The following is a 13640-nucleotide window of genomic DNA, read 5'->3' as shown; positions in this document are numbered from 1 at the left end:
TGCTTTGCCAAGGATGGGCTGCACCTTTGTGCCCTTTGCTTTCAGATATTGGCTACAACTTTATCCACCCTCTTAAAGCCTTTTTTAAGCAATGTCAAAAAGGCAAAACTACAGTAGAGAGTCAATTATATGAACTAATTGGGACCTAGGGTAGTTTGGATAATCAAACTGTTCCAATAATCAAACACATAATTGAACTGGATAAAAAAACTTCCAAAATTCTGTTTTTTCTGCATGCAGGGAATACACTTTTCAACCATTCAGTGATTCCAGTGGATAATAAAGAATATTTTTCACACACGAGCAGGCTACAGTCTCAAAAAATACAGACATGTGAATACTCATAACATTTACATATTCAGACTCTATGATTTTTCCTACCCGAAAACTTTTGAAGGCTATGTTTGGATAACTGACATTTCCCATAATCGATGTTTGGATAATCGACTTTCTACTGTATCAGCATAGTGAAAAAGTCTCCAAGCAGCCATACCGTGTTACTGCTTAATACCAGCAATGTAAAAAAAAAAACTCCACACCCTTCAAGCCCTCTCCACTCTGAAGAATGTAGATATCTGTGCCATGACCAAGACTTGCTTTAAAGCCAAAGAATGAACTTTGGTATTGCAAGACTACATAGCCTTATATACATTTAGACCAACAACAGCATGGACATCTTCACTAGTGAGGTAAAATCACAAAACTGTTTCCTCTGAAGTAAAAACCAACCTGGAAAACTAAGCTAAACCAGTAACAGTTCAAGACTATTCTAAGTCAAACTACATCCTATTAAGTGACAGTTTGTCAAAATTCAAAGCTCCCCATAACCCTAAGACCACAGCTACCTATGCCAAATCATTCAGCGTCCTTATACAACATGTGAATGGCTGCATAGAGGCTGCAGTACTTATCAAAGGTAAACCTAAAATAAACAGTAAAAATAAACCCACTGGTGGAATCTTGACCTAAACAGGTTATACAATAAAAGAAGAAAAAACTCATGGCAAAAATCAGGAAGAGCAACTCCCTTAAAAACAAGTGTTCTCTTATACAACTAAACAAGAAACTAAGAAGCCTGCTTAAGTCCAACATGGTCAGTATGAGGTCAAGATAGCCTCTTAGGCTAAGGACAATCACAAGACCTTCTTTAGCTATGCCTGGAACTTTAAAGGTATCACACAACAGTGTGCTAAACTGGTGGTGAATGGTACTGCCTTACAATCAGGGTGGCATAGCAAATCTATTCGACTTATATTTTGGCAAGATGCATATAACCAGCCAAGTAGCCATCAATCAAAACCTCTTCCCTTATTTTTCCAATCGGGAGTCTTTTCTTTCAGTTTTGGGTTGTGCTGCATTTTTCTGGATGATGGCCCCTTCAGTTGTTGTTGTTTGTCTTTCGGCTTTTCCCAGTAAGGGGTCGCCACAGCGGAACTCCGGTCCGCTAATGATTGGCAGTAGATTTTTATGAGGTGCCAGCTCGATGCCCAACCTTCAACGAAGGCAAGCCCATTTACGCACGCATGTCTTTCAAATGCTACCCAACCGTGGGGAGGACATGCATACTCCACACAGAAGGCACTCCCAAGCCAAGCCGAGAATCGAACTGGAGAACCTCTTGCTGTGAGGTAACAATGCTACTGCAGTACTACCGCGGCAGGCAAATTGAAAACCCCTTGTGTCTTTAGGAATTTGTAGTTTTTCTCCACAAAGGCATAAACTTGCAAATAGTTCCTTGCAAACATCAGTTATAATACCTGCTGGTTGGCAGAAATTCAAAAGATGAGGCATATCTGCAGTGTTAGCAAGGCAATGCGGAACAAAAGGCATTTTTTAAAATATCCTTCGAAACAGCAAAGGCAGAAGAAATGCCAGCAGACGATTATAGTCTTATTACCTGCAGCTGCTTACAATGCAAATGTTCATACAGAGCTGTTCTCGTGCTTCCGTATGCGAAAATGAAATGCATGGAGACTTTTCAGACAAAGATCATTTGTACGCATCTGGAAGTCTCTGAGATTCTTTTGTTCTGAAAGTGCATAAATGACAGAAGCTGTGCTCATGAGGCCTCACAGAACATTCCATACTTCATCTGTGATGTTTTCTTGTCTCTTTTGATCCACTCCTTACTGAATCAGTACTTTCAATTCAAAACATGGAAAAGCAACAACAAAAAGCAGAAGAAAAATAAATTATCATGGAATGTGAAAATAATGATGCAAAATTCACTTAAGCAAGTACCAAGGTAGAATTAAGCAGCATTTGTAAGTATACTACATGCATACGTTTTTCTACAATACAAGAAGTAATCATCTTAAAAAATAAATATTACAGTAAAAGAAATGCATAGAATTGGGGAACTAGGGGGTGGATTGTTAAGTCCTGTGCTCATACAGCCTGCTATTTTATCTATTTATTTATTTAAGCAGCATTTGTAAGTGTACTACATGCATACGTTTTTCTACAATGCAAGAAGTAATCATCTTAAAAAATAAATATTACAGTAAAAGAAATGCATAGAATTGGGGAATTGGGGGGTGGATTGTTAAGTCCTGTGCTCATACAGCCTGCTATTTTATCTATTTATTTATTTATTTATTTTTTTTTTTTGCTCTTTTTCCACATCTTCACCTTTCGTGAAATGGCCCATTAGTTCTATCTGGGTAATAGCCAGGTATCCACAGGCTAGATGTGTGTCCTACAACCCATTTATTATTGCCTTGGGTGCCTAATAACCACACTCATGCCTCCAGTGATGAGGCATATTTGATGAGGGAGTTCAGGAAGTGGGACAGATTTTAGGTCAAACAGAAAAGCCTACCCTCCTCCTTTGAGCTCCCCCTTCCCTGGTAAAAATCCTTCAAGCTCCACTAAGTGCTGCCTGCAATGGGAAGTGTGCCTTTTCATGCTGACTTCCCTAGTCTGTGCACTTGGTAGAGGATAGTTTATATTGGCAGGCCTGTGGTCCATGACAGTAACAATCACTGCTACCTCTGTGTGACACCTAAATGGCAAGACACAGCTACCTCCCTGGTTCCCAGGATGAGTAAGCCTGCAATAGCCACTCACTCACATCCTCCCTGTCCTAGCTCTGTCAGTGTCCAAGATAGTAACTGAATCTGAGTTGCTCATGTCTTTGTCGTGGCTTCTCCCTCTGTGATATAGGGCAAGGGAAGCCTGCCTATCCTCTGAGTACAAGAATACTTTTGTGCATTATTCAGCTATTCAGGGATAATGGCTGGATGATACAAAAATGGTTGGCATTACTGACAATTTCAGTTCATCTGTATTTTTTTAATAAAGTTATAGTCTTCTTGTTTAAAGACCGGTATCCCCTTTATTAGAATGCGGTATGTGTACAGATTGGTAAACGCATGAAAATAGTCTACAAATGATGCATAGTTGTTACTGATTGTTATGAAGCTGAAATGTCTTTAGTGTAACATAACACATTAAAATCTATGATTTGATCTTTGCTGACCCACTAAGTTGGGTAACAGCTGGAAATTCATTTCTGAAAGACATTTCCACTTCTGGGTGTGCACATTTCCCTCTGACACTGGCCATGACATCTCATAATATATCACGATGGCACATCTGGCTCACACTCCACATTTTTTTCTTGACATTTGTAAACTTCATATCGATTCTATGTCTTGTCGGGAAGTTCCCATGGTTGGTGTCAGACTCCTTTAAATGTGGCAGTGAACAGGCTCGGTTTGATCTGACTAAGATAGACACATAGTGTGCAAGAAAGCTGCAAGTGCTATAAACTTAATCTGGGCGCCAGGGGTCAAGACATAAAATACAGTTGTGTAAGTCCTACTTACCTGTAACAGCAGATATTCGAATTCCTCACTGCCTCAGTGGCATTTTGGGTTATCTTCCCAGGTAACCCAGTGCTGACCAGCATACAAAAGCTCAAATTCCCCTCCCTCTCTCTTCCTGTGGCAGCTGATTGACTGAGCATATCCAGAGAGGGAAGCCTTCAGCTGTCACCAGAAGTGAGTGCTCAGGCTTTTTCCCTTCCATAAACAAGGAGAGAAAAAGTACCTGAAGCCAGAATCATCTAGCAAGTGGAAATCTGCGGCCAATCATAATACCATATTGTACAACAACCAAATCAAAAAGGTTGAAATCCACCTCAACTATGCACAATTTGGGGGAAGGCTGATGACTAGTGCCGCTGAGGCAGTGAGGAATTTGTACATCTACTGATACAGGTAAGTAGTACTTATCCAAATGTACTCCATTCTTCATTTGCACTACCTCAGAGGCATTTTGAGTAGATTACCAAAACTTACCCTACCTAGGAGGGAGAAGGATAAGGATCCAAGACCCCTGGAGAATGGTCCTAGCAAAGCCTGCTCTGGACCTTGAAAAGGAATCCACTATGTAGTACTTTGTGAAGGTATGAACAGAAGACCAGGTTGCTGCCTCTAGAATGCTTCTACAGTCCACACCATTCCAGTACCCCATTGAAGGCGATAAGGCCCTATTGTGAGCTTTAGTCTTGCCTGGAAAAGATTTACCATGGTGGTAGTAACAAAAAAAAGAATAAACAAAAAACAGCAGATGACAACTATTGTATTTAGAGACAAGCTGACCTGTCAAGGTAGTACCTGAGCTGCATGTGCACATCCAAGCTATGTGGAATCTATTCTCCATTGTTTTTTTTTTTTGATCAGAATAAAACATTGCTAGCTTGCTGGCTTGATTCAAGGTAAATTCAGAAACAACTTTAGGCATGAATCATAGATTAGTGCATGACACAACCTTGTCCTTGTGAAAAATCAGACAGGGTTAGCCCACCATGAGCGCTTCCAGCTCAGGGACTCACCTTGCAGATGTCAGAGCAATCAGTTAAATAGTTTTTCAAGTAATGAACCATAAATCAATCTGAAAGGCAGGTTCAAAGGTCAATTTTTCAAGAACACAATAAAGATCCCAGAGAGGAAGAATTTGCTTTTGAGGAGACTTTATGTGCAACACTCCTTTCATAAACTGTTTAACTATAAAATGACATGAAAGAGGGGATCAATGGGCAGACAGTCTGAGGTGTCCACAAGATGCTCTTTGATAGAATCATATGACAAACCATCTCTAAGTAGCTCATAGAAATATTTCAAAACCAGAGGGGGGTTGAAACCCTTTTAGGACCTATGATAGTGGCTAGGAATCCTCCTCCACATGTAAACATATTTCCTAGTTGCATGTTTTCTTGCCTCCTTAAATACCTGCTGCACATCCTCATGGAACAAGTGCCTAAAAGGTATCAAAACAGAATCATCCAGGCTGTCAGCTGCAACTGTTCTAAGCTGCAGCGTATCACTCATCCCGATATGTGTGTGAGCAGATCCAGTCTGTGAGGAAGCTCCTTGGCCAATTCCATTAAAATGGAGGACCAACTTTGCCTGGTCCAAAAGCAGGATACCACAATGATCTTTAGTAATTATTTCTGAAACTTTAGAAGTACCTTGGGAATCATTGGAAAGGGTGGGAATGCATACCGGAATATTCCCAACCATATCTCCATATATGTCTTGAACAGGAATTTCTCAGTTATCTGTTTCAAAAAGAGGTGACCAGATCTACCTGAGGTAATCCCCACATCTGGATCAAGTCCTGGAAGACTTGTTAGGGTCGGTCTAGGATCTGTTTAGTCTGTCTGCACTATGTTAGAATTCTGATTGAATGAATGAGGCCAGAAGAGTCAGAGAATGCTATAAAGCCTGTACAGGTATCCCATCAAGCTAGAGTTGTTTGTGACTACCAGAAGAGTACCCGGAGTCCGAAAGTGGTGAAGAACGTTTAACGTATGAATCACTGCCAAAATCTCTTTTACATTTATGTGCTTTAGTATGTCCTGGGGACCCCACCCCAAGCATTGCACTTGAACTCCCATGCAAACTGCTCCCCACACAAAATCTGATGAGTCCATCTGGACAGAATGGATAGGGGTCTGAAAAGGGATTCAGAGACAGTTGATCCCTCCTCCACTGCAGTTCCTGTTTCACAAAGCCCACTACTGGTGCCTGTAAATCCAAGGGAGAAAGGTACTGGTTCCAACAATTCTTCAAGTACCACAAGAATTTTGAGGAACTCTCTTGTTGAGGCCATGTCTACAGAAGATGAAATCCAGGAAAATGTCCCGATAAGTCAGAACTTTGTCTTCTGGCAGGAAGGCCATCCTTTTTTACTAAGTCTATCCAATACCCCAGGAAAACAATTAATTGTAAGGTTGTGAGGAAGGACTATTGAAGGTTCAATTTAAAGCCCAGGTGGGAAAGGAGGGAAGCAATCTTGTCTAAGGACTCTAAGCACCTGGATACACAATCTGCAAAAATCAGCAAGTCATCTAAATAAGGAAAAATATGGATGATTAGGTTCTGCAATAGGCAACCATTGGGACCAGACATTTTGTAAACACTTGAGGTGCAGTAGATAGCCCAAAGTGTAATGCAGAAAACTGACACTGTAAGCCAGACACAGCAAATCTCATTTTTTTTTCTGAAACTGGGAGCAACAGGCATATGATAATAAGCATCACTGAGATCTAGAGTCACCATGAAACAGTGATCAGGAAGCAAAAATAAGACCGACTAAGTTGAGCATTTTGAATTTCTGAACTTTTGCAAAGGTGCTTAGAAAGGACTAATCTAGGACTGACCTCTGAGAGTGCTTTTTTTTTATACCAAAAAGATTCTCATTTACAATCCCTTGCCTGTGTGTATCACAGGAACTGCTTCTATGACCCATGCACTTAAGGAAGCAGCACTGTCTGGTCTGGAGGGAGTGAGGGAACTCCTCTGAAGGGGGGCAGTAGTTCGATCCACTGCCAAGTGTAGCCTTTCATATTTTTTTTCAGTATTCATTTGTCTGAGACTATTTGCAGCCAGGCTGCAGGGCTGAGACAGAGAGAGCCTGGGTGATGAAGGAAGAGCAAGGGGGGAGGGCATGGGTGCTCTGTGACTCAGCATAATCACTCCTTTGCAGGGGGTTGATCCCTTTTCAGAAAAGAACCACTCTTGTTTGGATTCAAAGAAGTGTCCTCCTGCTATTTCTTTGAGGAACCCTGACTTTTGTTTAACTAGGATGTTTGTTTATTTTGCCCCTTAAAGGAAGATGTCTTGTTTGGGTAGAACTTGGGTACATGAAGCATCCTAAAAACTCCATTCATTAATTTGCCTCTGTCATCCTAATGTTTGAGAATCCATATAACAGGGGAGCCAAACACCAATTCAGAATTTAAAGATGCATTCAAACTTTCAGTATTTAAATCAACAGATAAATTCTCACATAACCAAGCATAATATCTTAATACAACAGAAGAAGCAGTATTTCTCCAGATATCTGCACATTCAAGCACACCTCTGAAAGCATATTTTGAAACCTGAGTCAAATTAGAAACAATTTCATTCATGCAAGATGTTTGCTCTGTAACTAAGGATGCAACAAAATAACCTTGATAATGTAACATTCTAAATGTTAGATTATTAGAAAGAGATATAATTTTGCACCGAAGGTAGTATAGTTGTGTAAATAAACTTACCATACTGGTAGATGTTCAAATGATCACTATTGTAGTAGCCTTCGCTATATTGAATTATATTCTGCATAGGACATAATAGCCAACCATTTTTCAAAACTTCAAGGCACCTACCACGTGGTCAAAACGTTAGTCAGCTCAAGCTGAGCTGACTAAAAAGACAGGTTTGGGAGCCAAACCCTTCACAGCTTATATGCCAGCAGGGAGACGGAGGGTGAGACCTGAAAGGACAATGCTAGGAATGACAAAAAAAAAGGGTCCGCACTGTGGCATAAACAACACACCAAAGAAGAAGGGGGTTGAATGGTAGGAGCAGCTACGTTAGCAGTGATCATTTGAACATCTACTACTACTATGGTACGTTTACTTACACAGATGTATTTTATTCATCATACTCAGCACTGCTGCAGTAGCCTTAGCTATATGGGTAGATTACCTTAGCTTACCCTAGCTTACTACATTTAGCAGGTGGAAGGGGAAGGGTCGAGGGTCCAGAAATCCCTGGAGAATGGCTTAGCAAAGCCTGATCTAGACCTTGAAAAGGAATCAAGTTTGTAATGCCTTGTAAATGTATGCACAGACCACTAAGTTGCTACTTCCAGAACACTTCTGGAATCCAGACCTTTCCAAAAAGCCATAGATGAAGTCAAGGCCCTGGCAGAGTGGGCCTTGACCCTATCTGGAATTTTTTTGTTGTGGTGAGTATAACAAAGTGTAATAGCCTGCAATAATCATTTGGAAATAGTTTGTTTTTTCACAGGTTGACCCTTCTTCTTAACTTTGCATGAAATGAACAACTGATCTAAAGATCTGAAAAATGTATCTCTGTCAGCATATTACCTGAGTTGTCTGTGAACATCCAAGGTATGGAGTATCCTTTCTTCCTCATATTTAGATTCAGTAAGGAAAACATGGAGATGGATAGCTTGGCATAAAGTAAATTTGAATACCACTTAAGGCATAAAAGAACAATTAGTTCTCAAAGAAACTGTGTCTCTGTGGAAAATGAGATAGAGTTGATGTTAAGAACCTGAAGTTAGCCAAATTAGCTGGTTCAAATGTGTAGGTGTTAGCTTTCTAACACAGAACTAAGATACCAAGGAGGAGGTCACGGGCTTTCTAAGAGGCCTCTTATGTAATATTCCTTTCAAAAATCTTTTGACATGAAAATGCCTTGAAAAAGGAGGATCCATAGGCAGACATGCTGAAATGGCAAATTAATTAACCTTGATGGAGGTGTATGCAAAGCCATAGGATAGTCAATCACACAAATGTTTTAAAAAAACAGAGAAACACTAGTCCTAAATGGGTGCTGGTTATGTTGCTGACACCAACTAAAAAAACTTTTCCATTTCCTATGTATAATTTTCTAGTAACAGACTTTCTTGTCTTCATTAGTACTGGCTGCACTTCCTCAGTAAACAGATGCCTAAATGGAATTAAGACCCTATCACCCAGCCAGTCAGTTGAAGGTGACTGGGGTAGGGGTGTCTCAAAGACTCTTTATCTTGTTGGAGTAGATCTATTCTGTGAAGAAAATTATGGCAATTTCCCCTGGCCATTTCTAAAAGAAGGGAGAACCACTGTTGCCTGGGCCAGAAGGGAGTCACTACAATGATCTTGGAGGACTTCTTCTGAATCTTCAGAAGTACTCTAAATATCTGTGGAAAGGGTGGAGAAGCATACCAGAACAGTCCTCTCCAAGGAAAGTAACACGCATCTGTCTTCCAAACATTCTAGCATGGAGTCCTTTAGCAGAATCTTGCCAGCTGGTTCTTCAGAGAAGAGGCATATAGGTCCATTTGAGGAGCTCCCCATCAACTCTCAGAAGATCCCATGATCTAATTTCCATTTTTGAGGGATTACCCTTGTCCTTCTCAGCTTATCTGCCACACAGTTTTGATCTGACAAAATATAGGATGCATTTAAAGTAAAAATGTGCTGTGAGGTGGTATCCCAAGCTAACATGACTAGCTTGCAAAGGGGGTATGAACTGGTCTCCCCCCTTGCTTTTTGATGTACCACATAACTGTGGCATTGTCTGTAACAACTTAAAGAGGTCCTGTTGATCAAACATGATTCAGAGAGTTGAGTGCCTTGATCAGGGCATGCATCTCTTTTATATTTATGTGCTTGCATCTCTCCTTTCTGTTCTACACACCTTGCACTTTTATCCCTCCTGAAACTGCTCCTCAAGCAAAGTCCGAGGTATTTATGGTCACTGACTACTTTTTAAAAGGAAGGGAGAAGTAGAGACATGGATTTAGGGATATCTGTTGTCATCACCAAGTGATTTCTCTTCTGACAAACCCCAGCACTGGAATTTGAAAATACAAAAGGTATTGGTGCTGGAACTAAATAGACTTTAGACACCACTGTATCTTTCTCATGTGGAATCTTGCCAGGGGTATCATGAGAATCACAGAAGCCGTGAGACCCAAAATCCTGAAGTATTCCTTTGCAGTGAATGAAGACTGAGTGAAAAACCCTAGAAACAGATCTAGTGATAGATCTATTTTTCCTTTGGAAGAAAAGTTCTTTGAACTGTAGTGTCTAGCTGATATCCCAGATTTACAATCCTGTGAGGAGTCAAGAAAGACCTTTGAATGTTCTCTTGAAATCCCAGGTAGTGTAAGAGATCTCTCACCCAAGAGAGAGAGATTATTGACACTGAAAATACTCTGCAAAGATATGCAACTTGTCAAAATATGGAAAAATGTAGATCCCCTGTAGACTGAAATAAGCTGTAAGTGGAGCTAGAACACTTTGTGAACACTCTTGGTGCAGTGGATAGTCCAAAGGGTAAGGCAAATATATGATATTGTGATCTAGACACACAAAACCTTATAAAATGCCTAAAATCTAGAAGAACTGGGATGTGATGATAAACGTACTTTAAATCTAGTGTTACCAAGGAAACCTGAATGAGGAAGAAGAGGTAACAGGTTGTGAAGTGACATCATTTTCAATTTATACACTATCACAGATGGGTTTAGGAAAGAAAGATCCAGAACTCCCAGCTTTAAAGTAACGCTTCTAAAGAAGAAAGTATAAATAATAAGCAAAATTATTAAATGGAAGTTTTTCCTCATAGAGAACTTATCTGCCCAACAAAGAAACTGCACAAGCCAACCATCAAGCCACGAAAGCTTCAGAGGTGCATACTCTTCTGCAGTAGTAAAGCTCTGAATGGTTTGGTGCCCAAACTTGTCTTTTAGTCAGCTCTGCTTGAGCTACCTGACTGTTCGAGCATATGGAAGGTGCACTGCAGGCTGTTAAATCCTTGGCAGGATATAACCCATATAGCTAAGGCTGCTGCAGCAGTGATCAATATGATCAACAACTTGCAAGTCTCAAGATATTAAGGAACAAATCAGGTCACGAAAAGCAAAAACGTGTATGGTAAGGAAGTAAAAGCACACTGATCAATGGCATTTTCAAAATGGGAATACTGTGTTTTTCTATTTATCCTATGTATAAAACATTCAGTTTTTACTGTTTCTTTTGCAATCACTACCTAAGTACAGATGTAGAATTGCATGAAGTACCACATGTGATTGTGTTGTACGAGAAAAACTGCACTGAGGAGACAGTCTCAAACTGAACAAACAGCAAAGCACCAAAGGAACTATAAAACCTTTAGCAAAATATAGAGATATACAAATCAAACTGTAAAATGTAAGGGATGGGTAAATAATGCATAAGACAGAAAAAAAAGATTTAACGGTTCAAAATGGCTTACAATGCTGAACTGCAAGAGGGAGGTGCAGTTTTGTTAATGACATTGGAACTGCAAAAACTCCAAGGAAAGGGTGCCACAGAACCAAGAACCAGTAAAACCACAACAGGCACCCAAAAAGGCAGGAGGTAATAATAAAACACAAGCCTGTAGGTGTAAGCAGCAGCAGGTTTAATCGCATAAACGCCACACATTACAAAGCGTTTTCATCCACCATATGTCTTCAGATGTAAAATGAATGAATGAAGGCTGTGCCTGCTTGATACCCCTCCCAATTTAATTAAATTTAATTAATAGTTGAAACAATTGTTTAATTGACACCAATTAAATCCTATAACTAAAATGTTCGTGACAGCCTACCATCTTGCCACAAATACAGATAAAAATAAATAAAAACATGCACATTTTTTTTTAAAAAGAACTTTAAAACAAATATATAAATACTAAAACCATCACAATGCGTTGGACAGATAAATAAACATGAATCAAAAACCAACAAAAAGAACTTGCAAAACAAAATATGTACTTATTTTATAGTTTTGCAGCTCTCATTTTTAAAATAGGGGCAATGGATATGTATTCATTCAGCCCTGGGAATCTGTTGGCTTCCAATAACAACTGCCAAAATATTTCTCTCACCTCTATCCTATTTTCCCACGGGCCCCCCCTCCCCTCACATCACATTGAACCTTCTCTACAACAAAGAAGTCCCATTTTGCTTGGGGACATGTCAGTGTATGTTTAAACAAGGCATTTTTGATGTCTTCTACTCTAATAGCATATAAATGCTCAAAAATTAGTTTACGAGTAGTTTTTCCAAAGTAAAATGCACCACAGGTTTTGCATACGGCTAAATAAATCAAGCCTTCACTATTACAATTGGAAAAACTACTACTCTGAATCTGATAATCTCTTGACAGGATGTGTACAGAATCCTGTCTAAGTATATATGGGCATTGGGCACATGCCCCACATTTGTAGGTTCCCAATTTCTTACATGAAACAGTAGAACCATTATGCTCCAGCAAATCCTTGATATTCCTGCTTTTTTATATGTAAATCCTAGGGTGTTGGTAAACAAAATGTCCAATTCTGAATAACACCTAAACCTGCTCCAATGTTGAGTAATAATGGTTTAACCCTAGAGCTATTCTGATTATAAAACATCACATAATTACCCCCAAGGTTTATGGAATTCATCCCTGGTAACGTCACCCCTGGTTGTTGTGTGGTACCCTGCACATTAATTGGTACTATCACACTTGTATCTCCTGTTCCCAAAATAGGGGCAAACCTATCCTTTCTCCCATTCTTTACTTCCTCCAATACCTCATCAATTAAATAGTTAGGATACTTCCTAGATATAAACATTTCTTTGACTCTCTGACTTTCAACTTTGAAGTCCAAGTCCAAAGAGGTCATCCTACAACTACGGACAAATTGTCCCTTGATAATACTTGGATTAGCCAACATGTTAGACCAATGGAGTACAAGGAATATTACTGTGGATGGACCATGTCACACCCTACATGACTTTATAATTTATAATTACAGTAGTGAGGAGATTGATAGGAAACATTTTCTTTTATTTTCAAAAGGTTTTAAATTTATCCCCTCCACAGGGGGTAATTTAGTGGACAGCTTAATAGACCTGAGGATTTTCTACGTAAAAAGAATTTAGACATTGTTTCAGGGGCAACAGGATGGTGGTACTAATAGTGGTATTAGAAGACCTAGTACCTATAATCCCCCTATACACCCCCAGCTAAAAAATTTTGAAAGGGAGGTCGAAGAACAAATCAGGAATGTTTACAGGGGTGGATGGCATGGTAAATTTAACATGATTAGAGATGAAAAGTTACTTCTCAAATCCATTCAAGAAAATAGATACCTGAGGGTGATGCAACCCGATAAAGGTGGAGGGGTGGTCTTCATGGACAGTATTTTGTATTCCAGTAAGAAGATGAATATGCTTAATGATACCAACAGGTATGTTAGGGTATCCAAGAATGAGATTAACTTAGCATACCGTAAGATTGATTTGGTTTTACAGGACATGCTGAATGACAATTTTATAAACCAGGACACTTTTAAGTATCTCAGTGTGGACAGACCCCATATCCCTGCTATTTTCGGGATACCCAAGGTACATAAAAGTGTGGAGGATCCACCCCTGAGACCCACTGTGGCAGCCAGTAGCTCTAAAACCCATCCTTTGGCCAAATTTTTGGATATAAAATTAAAAGATATTTGGGTTAGGGCCAATGGTATACTTAAGGACTTCTGGGAATTTTTGAGAAGTATTAATAACAACATGTATTCTGATTCCTTAATATTTGTAACCCTTGATGT

Source organism: Protopterus annectens, chromosome 11.part0 (genome assembly GCF_019279795.1).
Source record: "Protopterus annectens isolate FY-2018-M chromosome 11.part0, PAN1.0, whole genome shotgun sequence".
Classification (NCBI taxonomy): domain Eukaryota; kingdom Metazoa; phylum Chordata; order Ceratodontiformes; family Protopteridae; genus Protopterus; species Protopterus annectens.
Note: the sequence above shows the minus strand (reverse complement) of the source record.